The following is a 16809-nucleotide window of genomic DNA, read 5'->3' as shown; positions in this document are numbered from 1 at the left end:
TGGATTGTTTGTTCTTTGGGTGTTGAGTTTGCTAAGTTCCTTATAGATTTTGGATACTAGCCCTTTATCTGATATGTCGTTTGCAAATATCTTCTCCCATTCTGTCAGTTGTCTTTTGGTTTTGTTAACTGTTTCCTTTGCTGTGCAAAAGCTTTTGATCTTGATGAAATCCCAATAGTTCATTTTTGCCCTTGCTTCCCTTGCCTTTGCCGATGTTCCTAGGAAGATGTTGCTATGGCTGAGGTCAAAGAGGTTGCTGCCTGTGTTCTCCTCAAGGATTTGGATGGATTCCTTTCTCACATTGAGGTCCTTCATCCATTTGGAGTCTATTTTCGTGTGTGGTGTAAGGAAGTGGTCCAATTTCATTTTTCTGCATGTGGCTGTCCAATTTTCCCAGCACCATTTATTGAAGAGGCTGTCTTTTTTCCATTGGACATTCTTTCCTGCTTTGTTGAAGATTAGTTGACCGTAGAGTTGAGGGTCGATTTCTGGGCTCTCTATTCTGTTCCACTGATCTATGTGTCTGTTTTTGTGCCAGTACCATGTTGTCTTGATGATGACAGCAGATGGCCAACAGACACATGAAAAAGTGCTCCACGTCACTCCGCATCAGGGAAATACAAATCAAAACCACAATGAGATATCACCTCACACCAGTCAGAATGGCTAAAATTAACAAGTCAGGAAATGACAGATGCTGGCGAGGATGCAGAGAAAGGGGAACCCTCCTCCACTGTTGGTGGGAATGCAAGCTGGTGCAACCACTCTGGAAAACAGCATGGAGGTTCCTCAAAATGTTGAAAATAGAACTACCCTATGACCCAGCAATTGCACTACTGGGTATTTACCCTAAAGATACAGACGTAGTGATCCAAAGGGGCACGTGTACCCGAATGTTTATAGCAGCAATGTCTACAATAGCCAAACTATGGAAAGAACCTAGATGTCCATCAACAGATGAATGGATAAAGAAGAAGTGGTATATATACACAATGGAATACTATGCAGCCATCAAAAGAAATGAAATCTTGCCATTTGCAACGACGTGGATGGAACTAAAGCGTATCATGCTTAGTGAAATAAGTCAATCGGAGAAAGACAACTATCATATGATCTCCCTGATATGAGGACATGGAGAAGCAACATGGATGGTTAGGGGGATAGGAGAAGAATAAATGAAACAAGATGGGATTGGGAGGGAGACAAACCATAAGTGACTCTTAATCTCACAAAACAAACTGGGGTTTGCTGGGGGGAGGTGGGACTGGGAGAAGGGGAGGGGGCTATGGACATTGGGGAGGGGAGGCGAACCATAAGAGACTATGGACTCTGAAAAACAACCTGAGGGTTTTGAAGGGTCAGGGGTGGGAGGTTGGGGGAACAGGTGGTGGGTAATAGGGAGGGCACGTTTTGCATGGAGCCCTGGGTGTTGTGCAAAAACAATGAATACTGTCACACTGAAAAAAAATAAATAAAATGAAAAAAAAAATACTATATTTAATAATTGCTAATGTGTTTGCCAATATTGAGATCTTTATATCCTTATATGACTTTAAGTAATTTCCTAGTCCTATCCTTTCACCCTGAAGGACTCCCTTGAGCATTCCTTGCAAGGTAAATCTAATGGTAATAAATCTCCTGTGCTTTGTTTATCTAGGAATATCTTAACTTCTCCTTCACTCTAAATTTTTTAGGCACAGGATTCTTGGTTGACAGGTTTTTGTTTTGTTTTGTTTTCTTTTTCTTCTTTGAATATGTTAGTCCTTGTCTTCTGGTCTTTAAAGTGTCTAAAGAGAAATCTGCTTATAATTTTATTGAAGATAATGCATATACAACAAATTTTTTCTTTTTTGTTTTCAAGATTTTCTCTTTAGGTCTGACTTTCAAAAGTTTGACTAAAATGTTTCCTAGTTGGGTCTCTGAGTTCATCTTTTTGGGGATTTATTTAGCTTCTTGTATGTTTATATTATCATTTTCACCACTTACTCAAACATTCTAATTCTTTTCTCTAAATCTTCTAGGATTCCCAGTAGTACTAGTCATGACCTGAGCACTAGTCAAGTAAATCTTTCTAAATACTCCATTTATGACTTTTCATTCATGATGGATACCATCTCCTTTTTTAATAAAGTCATTATGTTACCAAATCAGCCAACTTACCCTCCATCTTGAAAACACTCTTTGACTCTCTTTTTAAATGTCATAATATTAACCGCCAAACTGATAGGTGTATTCTCAAGATATTTTAGAAATATATTGCTTTTTCTAAAACTATGCCTTTGTTTCACATCCTCTTCAAGTAATGGAAGAATTTTCTGAGAGTTTTTATTTATATTTCTCTTTTGTTTTTGAGGTAGAATTTAAATAGAAATAAAATGGTATTATTTTAATTCAATTATTTATTAATAAAAATCATATTTTTATATAATAGCACTCTGTGACTGGTATAGGAGCAAATGCAATAAAGTTATCAAATTAAGTAGGGATCCAGAGACAGTTATTTTTGGGTATAAAACTTTGTTCTCTGGCTGACTGTATATGGATGGTCTTCAATATGTATATTGACAAGAATTATGTGATCTGTGATCTTACCCTACTTTCAAACTAACAAGTTTGCCTGCCACTGGTCTACAGAAGATGGCCAAAGACACAAGATTGCTGGTCAGAGACAAGATGGTATACTGAGCACCATAAATCTCATGACTGAACCATTTTCCCCTGCTTCTCTCACTTTCCCAAAACTCCCAGACCCATAACTGAGATACAGGTGTGCCTACAAGCTTGCATCACATCCAGTAGTTTTACATCTAAGCTAAGAAAGACAAATCTTAGGAATAACGAGATTTTTTTTTTTTTTAATAACGAGCTGCAATCAAAGCTTCCTATCCTTTACCCAAAGGGAGAAATTATATTTAGTGAGCTGGACAGCACACACAGTTGCCGCTATCCTCTGGGAGGAGATACTATCTTAATTCTTCCTAAGTAAATATAGTCTGAAACAAAATCTATCAGTATCTCTGTTCATAAGCCATGCAAAAAAAGTGAAAGTCTGATTGAGAATTTTCTTCCAGCCTTGTTTACTTTAGGTTTCAGTCTTATGTACCTAGTAGGAACAGTATAAATAATTAACTCCTTGTGTTTTTAGATAATTAAAATTTATAGTACACAAAGTAATAATGTAAACTACTTAACACATAGTGAGAACTCACTTAATATTAAGTAGTAGCAGTAGTGGTAGGTTATAAGTAGCTGAATAGCTATAAAATAATAGATTTTTAAAATTAGATTATGTTTTAACTATACTTATATACATACATATGTGAACAACTATATATATAACAAATATACAATACATATAATTATACAAATATAAATATATATACTATATATGTATATAAATAATTATATACATATACTTTATATTTTATATTTTGTTATATATGTGTATAGGTACATATGTGTGTATACACACATGTAACAAAATGTAACATATACATATGTATGTAATAAAACATAACAAAACATAAAATCTGATAAATTGAAAAATTAAACTCAATAATTTATTTTAAACCTGTAACTTAAAATAATCAAAATTATTGTCAAAATTGACAAAAAATTGTCAAAATTGTTTTCTATATCTATCTGAATATATCTAAGTAAGAAATCTCAAGAAAAAATCATATTTCTTCAAAGACTACAGGTAAATATTTGCTCATTATATAAAAATAAGGTCCCCTTTATTGGTGACTATAACTACACATTTGTGTATATCCCTGAAAGAAGATAAATATTCCCTATAGCAAAAATTCTTATAGGGCATTGTTCCTAGGTTTGGCCCCCAATTCCCTTTCTTAAATGATGCCAGTATACTTTTATGTTTTCTTTTAATATCCTTGTTAAAGGATATAGGCTCTCCATTTACATCTTAGGTCATTCTACACTGAGTGATTTTCATTGTTAAGCTCCTTGTTAAAATGAAAATTATCTTCTTCAGGTACTTCTTCATTTGGAATTAGTGGAATTCATGGAATCCAAATTCAATGTAATTCATTTATCTATTAAAAATATAGCAACAGTTAGAGGTTCTTATAGAATTCAGTACACTCCATAGTAAGAAACCTATTCCTAAAATTTGTTTATATTTATATTACATTAGTCATGATTTTCATTTGCAGGTGTCAGAGACTCAGGTTGACAGTAAGTGAATATATCTATAATCAGTCTTCAGTTCCCTAAGGATGAGCATGTTGCTGAGGACAGACCAACCACTATAATCTATCTTCCTGACTATAGCAATTTTTTCTGATTATTCAGAAAGTGCACTTGTTCCTTTCCCAAAAATAGACCACCCAAGGTCATATCCAGCTATTGAATCATGAAGTACTCTCCATGGATTTCTTGTCTATGAGTCATTGTGTCTGGTCATACCACACCTGTTCTATTCTATTTGGGACATTTTCCAAATTATCTATGCAACAACATATTTAACTATGAGGAGAAAATACTTTTAGCAGGCAAAATTTATTGGTTTTTCAGGGACTTGACTACTATAAGCACAAGGATTTGTCCATATATCAATTCTGCATGGTTTGGACTGACTTAAGTCTTCAAATGTATTCTCTCTAAAGGATAGAAGACAGTTCTAACATTCAGAGACAATCATGAAGAATATTATTACATCCCTTTGCTGTTCACTCCCATATGTGCTTATTCCCACATATTCAATTTATGATAATAACAATCCTATGAAGACTAGAAGAACCTGTCATCTTCAAAACACAGTCAATCTAAATTGTTCCCCAAATACCTAATTCCAAGATGATAATAAGTGTAATAACGTGAGTCCAAGATATATCTCTAATTCTGGGTGATCCCTCTCCAATATTCTGTAAGCTATTGCCTAAATGAGCAATTTAGCTTGAGATCTGCATTCAAGAGGCAAATGTAGAAGGATAGTAGTTTATGGAGGAAGGGTATTATATATATATATTTTAATTTATACCATATTCTTTGTGCCAGATTCAACAAGGATTTCTTTCCTAGGTAGTGAAGGTCCTTTTATAGATTTATCAATATGCATAATTGAGGTTCTGTCTTCTTATCTATGATGCTCCATGAATTGATCTGAGATAAGCAGAGGGGTGGATTTGTCTTCAGGGAGCTATTCAGAGTTTTCTGTCTACTCCTTAAATGTATTATTGAGGGGGGTTAAAGGATGCTTTAAGGTGAATAATCACCCATTCACAAGGCTGCCTTTGGCAGTATATCTCTGGAAAAAACACAAAAAGCCTGTAGTTAGCTTCCCCACCCCTCCGAGCCCCTCTTTCTCAAAGGTTGTCACCAAAGTCAGAAAGTGAGTGAAATTACAAATCTTGAATTTGGACACCTATGATAAGATTTCTGTCTTTTTGAAATAAGTCTTTATATGTTGTATATGTCCAAAAGCCTCAGCATAATAGTCTGTCTGGCCGTTGGCTGAAATAGTAGGACAAACCTAATATTTGCCCTACTTCAATAACATAATCCAGTTTGTGAATTAAATTTAGCATTTCTTTTGTTCACCTTGTGTCTCAGTGTTGTATCCTTCTGTTTCTCTTCTTCATGTTAAATTTTGCCTAAAATACAGATTCAAGGTTATGTAAAAATAGGATTATCTTAAAAAAACAAACTTTAACAAATTTAGTTCTTTGATTGTAGGCATAACATGTACCATTTTTCAAAAGGAACATCACCCTATTGTTTCATTCTCTTCTTTAGAACGGGCCAGTCTAAACAGAACCCTATAATTCTCTGAAACATTTATCACAGGTAGAAAGAGGTAGCCAAAATTTCAAGATTAAATTTTCAACAAAAAATCTAAATCTTTATATTCTTTGAATGCATAGTCTGAATTCTGACATGTTTCACAAATAAAAAACTACAAACTTGTCAACCTAAATTCCTTTAGTCAATTCAGTATTTTAGAATCCATCAGTTGTTACTTCCCATTTCTAAGCAACACTATTTATGTTGAACAGAATTTGCTTGCAAATTAGAAAAATATAAGTAAACACCCTTAAGAAAAATTTCTTGACTCACATAGGTGTGTAAACTGAAGGTAGAGTACCTTCAAAGTGTTCCAAATTATATTATAGCATTGTTTCTCTCTCTCTTTTCTCTCCATTTTTGTTTTATTCTTCAGATAGGTCTTTTTTTCACATGGTAGACATAATGGACTCCTTTGTTTCAAATCTAAATCCTCTAGTGAAAAGAATACTACTTTTTGTTAAATTGACCATATATCAATCCACAGAAGAGTTCTGATTAGCCTTTCCTGAGCCATATGCCTTTTCTTAACTCAATTTCTAAAGCCCAAAATAAAACTTTCTGAAAAATAAAATTTTCTATCTAATGGGTTTCCTTGGCGCACACTCTCTCTCTAACTCACAGGCACACATGCACTTGTACACACACACACACACACACACACACACACACACACACACACACACAGCCTGTGTAATAAGAAAAAGGGGAGACTGAGTGATTGATAACCCCAGAAGGATTCTGTAGAATAGGAGTAGTTATCCACAGAAGTATGTTACCAAGCATACTTGGTAAAAGCATACATAAAAGCAGTATGTGTTCACTAGAGCTATTCTTTGCAAGATACTGCTTAAGATACTTGGTGTCAGAAGTTGAGAAGGGCAATGAGTTAATAGAAAGAGAGAGGTGTGTGGCATATTCTTTCTTTGAGGCATATAAAAGCTGATAATTTAGAAGGGTTTGGGATATTTGCAATTAACTCTAATACAAAGTAAAATATAGTAAGACTATCATGAAATATTTGTGGTGGACCTTTGAAGGGTAGGGGTTTGCTAATGTTTCTCCTAGTTCCTTCAGGCTTGAGGCTAATATTTCTGCAGCAGTCTCTATATTAATTTCCTTTGTTGTACATTTTCCCCCCTTCTGGCATATTTCTCTGTAGCTAACACTGCAATTGTTTTGTTTCCTTAAGTGACCACAGACACAAGGGAGACAACATTTACTGAAGTATTAGAGCAATGGATTTGTATATTTATAGTACAGGTTAGCACTTCGTATTATTTTTTTTTTTTTTAAGCTTAAAAATTATTTATTAATTCATATAAAAACAGCAGAAGTCCCATTATATAATATATTTCTTTTTTTTTTCCCCCTTTTATTAATTTTTTCAGCGTAACAGTATTCATTCTTTTTGCACAACACCCAGTGCTCCATGCAAAACGTGCCCTCCCCATCACCCACCACCTGTTCCCCCAACCTCCCACCCCTGACCCTTCAAAACCCTCAGGTTGTTTTTCAGAGTCCATAGTCTCTTATGGTTCGCCTCCCCTCCCCAATGTCCATAGCCCGCTCCCCCTCTCCCAATCCCACCTCCCCCCAGCAACCCCCAGTTTGTTTTGTGAGATTAAGAGTCATTTATGGTTTGTCTCCCTCCCAATCCCATCTTGTTTCATTTATTCTTCTCCTATCCCCCTCCCCCCCCATGTTGCTTCTCCATGTCCTCATATCAGGGAGATCATATGATAGTTGTCTTTCTCCGATTGACTTATTTCACTAAGCATGATACGCTCTAGTTCCATCCACGTCGTCGCAAATGGCAAGATTTCATTTCTTTTGATGGCTGCATAGTATTCCATTGTGTATATATACCACATCTTCTTGATCCATTCATCTGTTGATGGACATCTAGGTTCTTTCCATAGTCTGGCTATTGTAGACATTGCTGCTATAAACATTCGGGTACACGTGCCCCTTCGGATCACTATGTTTGTATCTTTAGGGTAAATACCCAGTAGTGCAATTGCTGGGTCATAGGGTAGTTCTATTTTCAACATTTTGAGGAACCTCCATGCTGTTTTCCAGAGTGGTTGGACCAGCTTGCATTCCCACCAACAGTGGAGGAGGGTTCCCCTTTCTCCACATCCTCTCCAGCATCTGTCATTTCCTGACTTGTTAATTTTAGCCATTCTGACTGGTGTGAGGTGATATCTCATTGTGGTTTTGATTTGTATTTCCCTGATGCCGAGTGACGTGGAGCACTTTTTCATGTGTCTGTTGGCCATCTGGATGTCTTCTTTGCAGAAATGTCTGTTCATGTCCTCTGCCCATTTCTTGATTGGATTGTTTGTTCTTTGGATGTTGAGTTTCCTAAGTTCCTTATAGATTTTGGATACTAGCCCTTTATCTGATATGTCGTTTGCAAATATCTTCTCCCATTCTGTCAGCTGTCTTTTGGTTTTGTTAACTGTTTCCTTTGCTGTGCAAAAGCTTTTGATCTTGATGAAATCCCAATAGTTCATTTTTGCCCTTGCTTCCCTTGCCTTTGCCGTTGTTCCTAGGAAGATGTTGCTGCGGCTGAGGTCGAAGAGGTTGCTGCCTGCGTTCTCCTCAAGGATTTTGATGGATTCCTTTCTCACATTGAGGTCCTTCATCCATTTGGAGTCTATTTTCGTGTGTGGTGTAAGGAAGTGGTCCAATTTCATTTTTCTGCATGTGGCTGTCCAATTTTCCCAGCACCATTTATTGAAGAGGCTGTCTTTTTTCCATTGGACATTCTTTCCTGCTTTGTCGAAGATTAGTTGACCATAGAGTTGAGGGTCGATTTCTGGGCTCTCTATTCTGTTCCACTGGTCTATGTGTCTGTTTTTGTGCCAGTACCATGCTGTCTTGATGATGACAGCTTTGTAATAGAGCTTGAAGTCCGGAATTGTGATGCCACCAACTTTGGCTTTGTTCTTCAATATTCCTTTGGCTATTCGAGGTCTTTTCTGGTTCCATATAAATTTGAGGATTATTTGTTCCATTTCTTTGAAAAAAATGGATGGTATTTTGATAGGGATTGCATTAAATGTGTAGATTGCTTTAGGTAGCATAGACATTTTCACAATATTTATTCTTCCAATCCAGGAGCATGGAACATTTTTCCATTTTTTTGTGTCTTCCTCAATTTCTTTCATGAGTACTTTATAATTTTCTGTGTATAGATTCTTAGTCTCTTTGGTTAGGTTTATTCCTAGGTATCTTATAGTTTTGGGTGCAATTGTGAATGGGATTGACTCCTTAATTTCTCTTTCTTCAGTCTTGTTGTTGGTGTACAGAAATGCAACTGATCGTATTATTTAAAATATTATCTCTTTAAATGGCTTTGTTGAACTCCTGCCACTGGTTAACTTAAAATTCTAATTTCCTCCATTGTGAGATAGTGAAAATATTTAAGTAAGCCTCTTCTGATGAACTCTTTATCAGGCATGGCTTAAACAGAATAGAAGAGGTCTTATTATTATTATTATAAAAATAAGAGAGGGACTCAGTCTTTAAACATCTTCCTTCAGCTCAGGTCAGCATCCCAGGGTCCTGGGATTGAACCCCATCAAGCTCCCTGATCAGTGGGGAGCCTACGTCTCTGTCTCCCTCTGCCCCTCCTCTTGCTTGTGCTCTCTACCTCCTTCTCTCTTTCTATCTCTCTCAAATAAATAAATAAATAAAATAAAGTAAATCTTTAAAAATTTCTTATAGTACCTAGATCTTAAACAAATATGGAAGTTGCTGGGGATGTGGAAGAAATACTATACCATCAAAGAAAGGGTGAATAATTAGCCCATAGGAAAACAATTCAACTTGCAAGAAAAAAATGTGCCAAGCAAAGCATGTCAGTGAGATAGGTGGAGCTCAAAAAAAGAGGTCTATTGGAAATAATTACCACTATAAAGTCAAAACACCTGTTATCTGCACTCAAGTATCTAGTGTGGTCCTGGGGATGCTGTTCATCAGCAGAGACAATAGCTGAGAAGATAAACTAGATGGATAGCAGAGAAGAGAGGATAAACTAGAATTAGCTGGGTAAATCTGTATCTGTTCAACTCACATCTTATCATTATAACCCTTTGACAGTAGGGTTTACTCCTCATTTCTACCTTCCACACATTACTTCAGTTCCTCTTATGGGCACTCTACTCTGTAGTTCTCAGATACAAATATGTTGATTAGCAATATCCACAACAGCCTATATTTTTTCAATTTGTCATTCATACATGCATTTACTAGGCATATTAAAGTATGAAGTGAAAGAATATAAAATCTTTTCTCCTCCTCATAGAACTTTACTACATCTTATATAACTAAAAAAGTGTTAACACTCTCTCAAAAAAGGCTACATGACCAATATGTTACTTTGGTTCCTATTAGATAAAGTTTATTCCTCCTCAATCTGATTCACTCTGCCTTTGATATACAGCAACTGAATGGAGAGAATATTAACACATTATATAATAGGATTGAAGGGGAAATGATATACACATGCATACAAATATAGTCGTATAAGAACAAAGAAGATATGCAAATGTTACTGCCTTCCTTTCTGTAACTGGTCATATTGTGTATTAATTTTCTAATGCTAAATGACAAATTATTACAAATGTAGGGGTTTAAAAACAATACCCATTTATATTTCACCATACTGTCATTCAGATATTGGGTGTACCACAACTGAGTTCTCTGCCCAGGGTTTCACAAGACTAAAAACACACTGTGAGTCAAGATGCACTCCTTTCTGGAGCTCTGGGTCCTGTTTCAAATGTACGTGGCTAATGACAGTATTCTTTCCATGTGATTGTAGTACTAAGGTCTCCATTCTCTTGTTGTCTATTGACTAGGGCATCACCCTCAGTTCTTAGATGCTACCCACATATCTACTGACCTGGCCTCTGTATAAATGCAGCACCTTACTTCTACAAAGCCACAAAAATCTATCTCAAGGAGGATCCCAATTCCACTTTTAAGAGGTTTCTCTGATTAAATCAGGATCATCCAAGATAATCCCTTTGGATTAACACAAGCACAACTGAATGGAACCTTAGTTACATCTATAAGTCTTCTCACATTTATAATAAAATCTAATTATAGGACTGTAATCTATCATACTCACAGTGCTTCTCAATCTTGAAGGAGAAGGCAAGGAGTGGGACAATGTTGCTATGTTAAAATGATGCCTACTATATATGGTCATATCCTCTAATTATAACTTCTATTATCTATAGCCTACTCTACATGCCCTTTACTTTCAGCAAGCATTTCAGATAGTTGTGGTCTTTCCACTTCTGGGGTTACCCTAAGCTTTGGTGAAGGTTAATTTTATGTGTCTATCTGACTCATCTGGGATGCCTAGTTAGTAGGCACTTTTTATGGTTGTGTATGTGAGAATGATTTTTAGAAGAGATTAGCATTTAAACTGGTGGAATGAGTAATACCCAATGCCCTCTTTAATGTGGCTGGATACCATTCAACAAATCATAGATGCAAATAAAACAAAAGAATAGAGGAAGTTTGAATTCTCATTGTCTGCCTGATTTCTTGAGCTGAAATATCAGTACTCTGCCCTGGTTCTGAGACTCAGTATGTTTCCAGGAGTTCAGCATCTTTTATGGTTTGCCTCCTTCTCTGTCTTCATCTTATTTTATTTTTCCTTACCCTTTCCTATGTTCATCTGTTTCTTTTTTCTCAAATTCTGCATATGAGTGAAATAATGTGGTATTTGTCCTCTCTGATTTATTTCACTTAGCATAATACCATCTAGTTCTATCCATATTTTTGCAAATGGGAAGAGTTTATTCTTTTTTATGGGTAATATTCCAACATCAAAGAAGGTTAGCCTCTCCTGTAAAGCAAATACCACAAACTAGTCATTGATTTTTTTAAGCAAATGAAAATTCACCTACTCAAACAAGAATAAGGCGATGCTTCTAGTTCCAAAGATACTCAGGAAAGATTCAGAGCTTAACATTTTCATCTTTTTTTGTTTGTTTGTTTGTTTACAGCATAACAGTGTTCATTGTTTTGGCATCACACCCAGTGCTCCATGCAGTACGTGCCCTCCCTATTACCCACCACCTGGTTCCTCAACCTCCCACCGCCCCCCCTCCCCCCGCCGCTTCAAAACCTTCTGGTTGTTTTTCAGAGTCCATAGTCTCTCATGGTTCATCTCCCCTTCCAGTTTCCCTCAACTCCCTCTCCTCTCCATCTCCCCATGTCCTCCATGTTATTTGTTATGCTCCACAAATAAGTGAGACTGTATGATACTTGACTCTCTCTGCTTGACTTATTTTGTTCAGCATAATTTCTTCCAGTCCCGTCCATGTTGCTACAAAAGTTGGGTATTCATCCTTTCTGATGGAGGCATAATACTCCATTGTGTATATGTACATCTTCCTTATCCATTCATCCGTTGAAGGGCATCTTGGTTCTTACCACAGTTTGGAAACCGTGGCCACTGCTGCAATAAACATTGGGGTACAGATGGCTCTTATTTTCACTACATCTGTATCTTTGGGGTAAATACCCAGCAGTGCAATTGCAGGGTCATAGGGAAGCTCTATTCTTAATTTCTTAAGGAATCTCCACACTATTCTCCAAAGTGGCTGCACCAACTTGTATTCCCACCAACAGTGTAAGAGAGTTCCCCTTTCTCCACATCCTCTCCAACACCCGTTGTTTCCTGTCTTGCTAATTTTGGCCATTCTAACTGGTGTCTGGTGGTATCTCAATGTAGTTTTACTTTGAATCTCCCTGATGGCTAGTGATGATGAACATTTTTTCATGTGTCTGATAGCCATTTGTATGTCTTCGTTGGAGAAGTGTCTATTCATATCTTCTGCCCATTTTTTGATATGATTATCTGTTTTGTGTGTGTTGAGTTTGAGGAGTTCTTTATAGATCCTGGATATCAACCTTTTGTCTGTACTGTCATTTGTAAATATCTCCTCCCATTCCATAGGTTGCCTTTTTGTTTTGTTGACTGTTTCCTTTGCTGTGCAGAAGCTTTTGATCCTGATGAAGTCCCAAAAGTTCATTTTCGCTTTTGTTTCCTTTGCCTTTGGAGACATATCTTGAAAGAAGTTGCTGTGGCTCATATCGAAGAGGTTACTGCCTATGTTCTCCTCTAGGATTCTGATGGATTCCTGTCTCACGGTGAGATCTTTTATCCATTTCGAGTTTATCTTTGTGTATGGTGTAAGAGAATGGTCGAGTTTCATTCTTCTAGATATCGCTGTCTAGTTATCCCAGCACCATTTATTGAAGAGACTGTCTTTTTTCCATTGTATACTTTTTCCTGTTTTTTTGAAGATTATTTGACCATAGAGTTGAGGGTCCATATCTGGGCTCTCTACTCTGTTCCACTGGTCTATGTGTCTGTTTTTAGGCCAGTACCATGCTATCTTAATACGCCTCTCTCAGAAATAGACAGATCATCGAAGCAGAAAATTAATAAAGAAATAAGAGCATTGAATGAAACATTGGACCAGATGGACCTCATAGACATATACAGAACATTCCACCCTAAAACAACAGAATATTCATTCTTCTCAAGTGCACATGGAACCTTCTCCACAATAGACCACATACTGGGTCACAAAGCAGGACTCAACCGATACCAAAAGACTGACATTATTCCCTGCATATTCTCCGATCACAATGCTTTGAAACTGGAGCTCAATCACAAGGAAAAGTTCAAAAGGAACTCAAACACCTGGAAGCTAAAGACCACCTTGCTTAAGAATGCTTGGATCAACCAGGAGATCAAAGATGAACTTAAACAATTCATGGAAACCAATGAGAATGAAGACACTTCGGTCCAAAACCTATGGGATGCAGCAAAGGCGGTTGTAAGGGGGAAATACATAGCCATCCAAGCCTCCCTCAAAAAAATTGAAAAATCCAGAATACACCAGCTGTCTCTACACCTTAAAGAACTGGAGAATCAACAACAAATCAAACCAACTCCACATGCAAGAAGGGAAATAATCAAGATTAGAGCAGAGATCAATGAGGTAGAAACGAGAGATACAGTAGAACGTATCAATGAAACTAGAAGCTGGTTTTTTGAAAGAATCAATAAGATCAATAAACCATTGGCCACACTAATCCAAAAGAAAAGAGAGAAAGCCCAAATTAATAAAATTATGAACGAAAAGGGAGAGATCACAACTAACACCAAGGAAATAGAAACAATCATCAGAAATTATTACCAACAGTTATATGCCAATAAGCTAAGCAACCTAGATGAAATGGATGCATTCCTGGAAAACTACAAACTCCCAAAACTGAACCAGGAAGAAACTGACAACCTGAATAGACCGATATCTAGTAACAAGATTGAAGCAGTGATCAAAAACCTCCCAAAAAACATTTTCATCTTTTAAAGATTATTTATTTATTTGACAGAGAAAGATATCACAAGTAGGCAGAAAGTCAGGCAGAGAGGGAGGGGAAAGCAGGCTCCCCACTGAGTAGAGAGCCCCATGTGATGCTCCATCTCAGGACCTTGAGATCATGGCATGAGCTGAAGGCAGATGCTTAACCCACTGAACCACTCATGTGCCCCAACATTTTCATCTTTATATGTATCTCCTGGTGTGTCTCCAACTCAATTTTCAAAGCCCCGCTCTTATCAAACATTGCCCCGACTTTAACATAAAATAAATTGCAATGCTGTGAATACAAATTGTTTTATAATTCTGCTAATAAAATGCAGATCATACAGCTTCAGAACTGTCAACTCCCCAAACCGTCAATTTTATCCAATATCTCCCCTAGCCATATCTGAGCCATACTTTGAAAGGAAGCTATGAAGCTCTCTTGACACAGTTGTACCAATGCCAGGCAAAACACAGAAGTCATCAGAATAATAAACTTCCAACATTATCTGTTCCAAACTGACATGATTCTAGGACTGATCATATGACCAATACGTTATTTTGGTCTCTTAAAAATAATAAAGAAAACATAGCAAATACATATTCTAAGCTTTAAAGTATAAAGCACTGCAAAATGAACTGAATATGGTTTTCAAACCTATTTATAGAGAAACGATAAACAAGCTATCAAAATTCTTTTACAGAATTTATCATACTATATACAAGTACTTAAGGCTTTCATGCCTCCCACTCAACCCCCTTCACCACCTACACATATGTGTACCACAAAGATAATAAACCATTTAAATCATGGTTATAATATTTTACTGTTAATGTTTGAGATGCACATATACTGTGTTTGTGCTAAAGTTTAGGATGTGTGAACCTAACTACTCAAGAATACTTTATTACAGGGGCACCTGGGAGACTCAGTGGGTTATGCCTCTGCCTTCAGCTCAAGTCATGATCTCAGGGCCCTGGGATTGAGCCCTGCAGCTTGCTCTCTGCTCAGCAGGGAGCCTACTTCCCCTTCTCTCTCCATGCCTGCCTCTCTGCCTCCTTGTGATCTCTGTCAAATAAGCAAGTAAAATCTTAAGAAACAACAACAACAACCAAACCAAACCAAACCAAACAAACAAAAAACTATCCTCAAAATTTGTGGAAATCTTAAGGCAACAGCTATTAAAAAAATACTTTATTACATTTTAAAATAGTTAACATATCTTCATCAATATAAATTAAATTTTCTAGAATTAATCTTGAATAAATTGACATTATGGAAAATAAATATATTATCCAAATTAAAACATACTTAGCAATTTGTATTTTCTATATATGACTTATTTTGTAAACCATACAAATATATAATTCTCAATTTTTATTTTTATTATATAACCATTAAATTTTCATCTGGTATTATACCTTTTAACATCTAAAATGAGTGCATCTTAAGGGTATAATATATGTGTGAGAGAAGCCACAGTGTTTTCTTATTTAGGAAATGTCTTTATGTATCATGTAAATAATTATGTTAGAATTGATTAATGTCTAAAACTTTCATCAAAAAAATGCCATTTGCAATAACATGAAAATACTTTGAGGGTATTATACTAAGCAAAATAAGTCAGAGAAAGACAACATAGAATAAAATATGGTTTTAATCATATGTGGAATCTAAAAAAAAAAAAGTAAAATTAAACAAACAAAATTAAACAAAAACTGAAGGAGGAGTCAAGATGGCGGAGACGTAGCAGGCTGAGACTACATCAGGTAGCAGGAGATCAGCTCAATAGCTTATCTAAACATTGCAAACACCTACAAATCCAACGGGAGATCGAAGAGAAGAAGAAAGCAATTCTAGAAACAGAAAATCAACCACTTTCTGAAAGGTAGGACTGGTGGAGAAGTGAATCTAAAACAACAGGAAGATAGACCGCGGGGGAGGGGCCGGCCAGCTACCAGCAAGCAGCGGAGCAACGGAGCACAAAATCAGGACTTTTAAAAGTCTTTTCCACTGAGGGACATTGCTCCAGAGGCTAAACCGAGGTGAAGCCCACACGGGGTCAACGTGGCCCCACGTCCCGCAGGGTCACAGAAGGATCGGGGGTGTCGGAGTGCCTCAGAGCTCGCAGGTATTAGAACAGAGAAGCCGGCTACAGAGACAGAGCTAAGGACTGAACTCTCAGCTCAGGGTTACTTGAACTGGTCGCGGGCTGGGTAGCTCGGAGAATGGCTAGAGGCTGGGGATACAGGAGTGATTGGGTGCTGTCTTCTGGGGGCTCACTGAGGAGTGGGGCCCCGGGCTCTCAGCTCCTCCAGGACAGAGACTGGGAGGCCGCCATTTTCATTCCCGTCCTCCAGAACTCTATGGAAAGTGTTCAGGGAACAGAAGCTCCTAAAAGCAAACCCGAGCCGATTACTTAGTCCGGCCCCTGGTAAGGGTGGTGCAATTCTGCCTCGGGCAAAGAAACTTGAGAGTCACTACAACAGACCCCTCCCCCAGAAGATCAACAAAATATCCAGCCAGGACAAAGTTCATCTATCAAGGAAAGCAGGTTCAATTCCTAAGACAGCAGCGCAATTCCAGAGGAGAAGA

Source organism: Meles meles, chromosome 8, assembly GCF_922984935.1.
Source record: "Meles meles chromosome 8, mMelMel3.1 paternal haplotype, whole genome shotgun sequence".
In the NCBI taxonomy this organism is placed as follows: Eukaryota; Metazoa; Chordata; class Mammalia; order Carnivora; family Mustelidae; genus Meles; species Meles meles.
Note: the sequence above shows the minus strand (reverse complement) of the source record.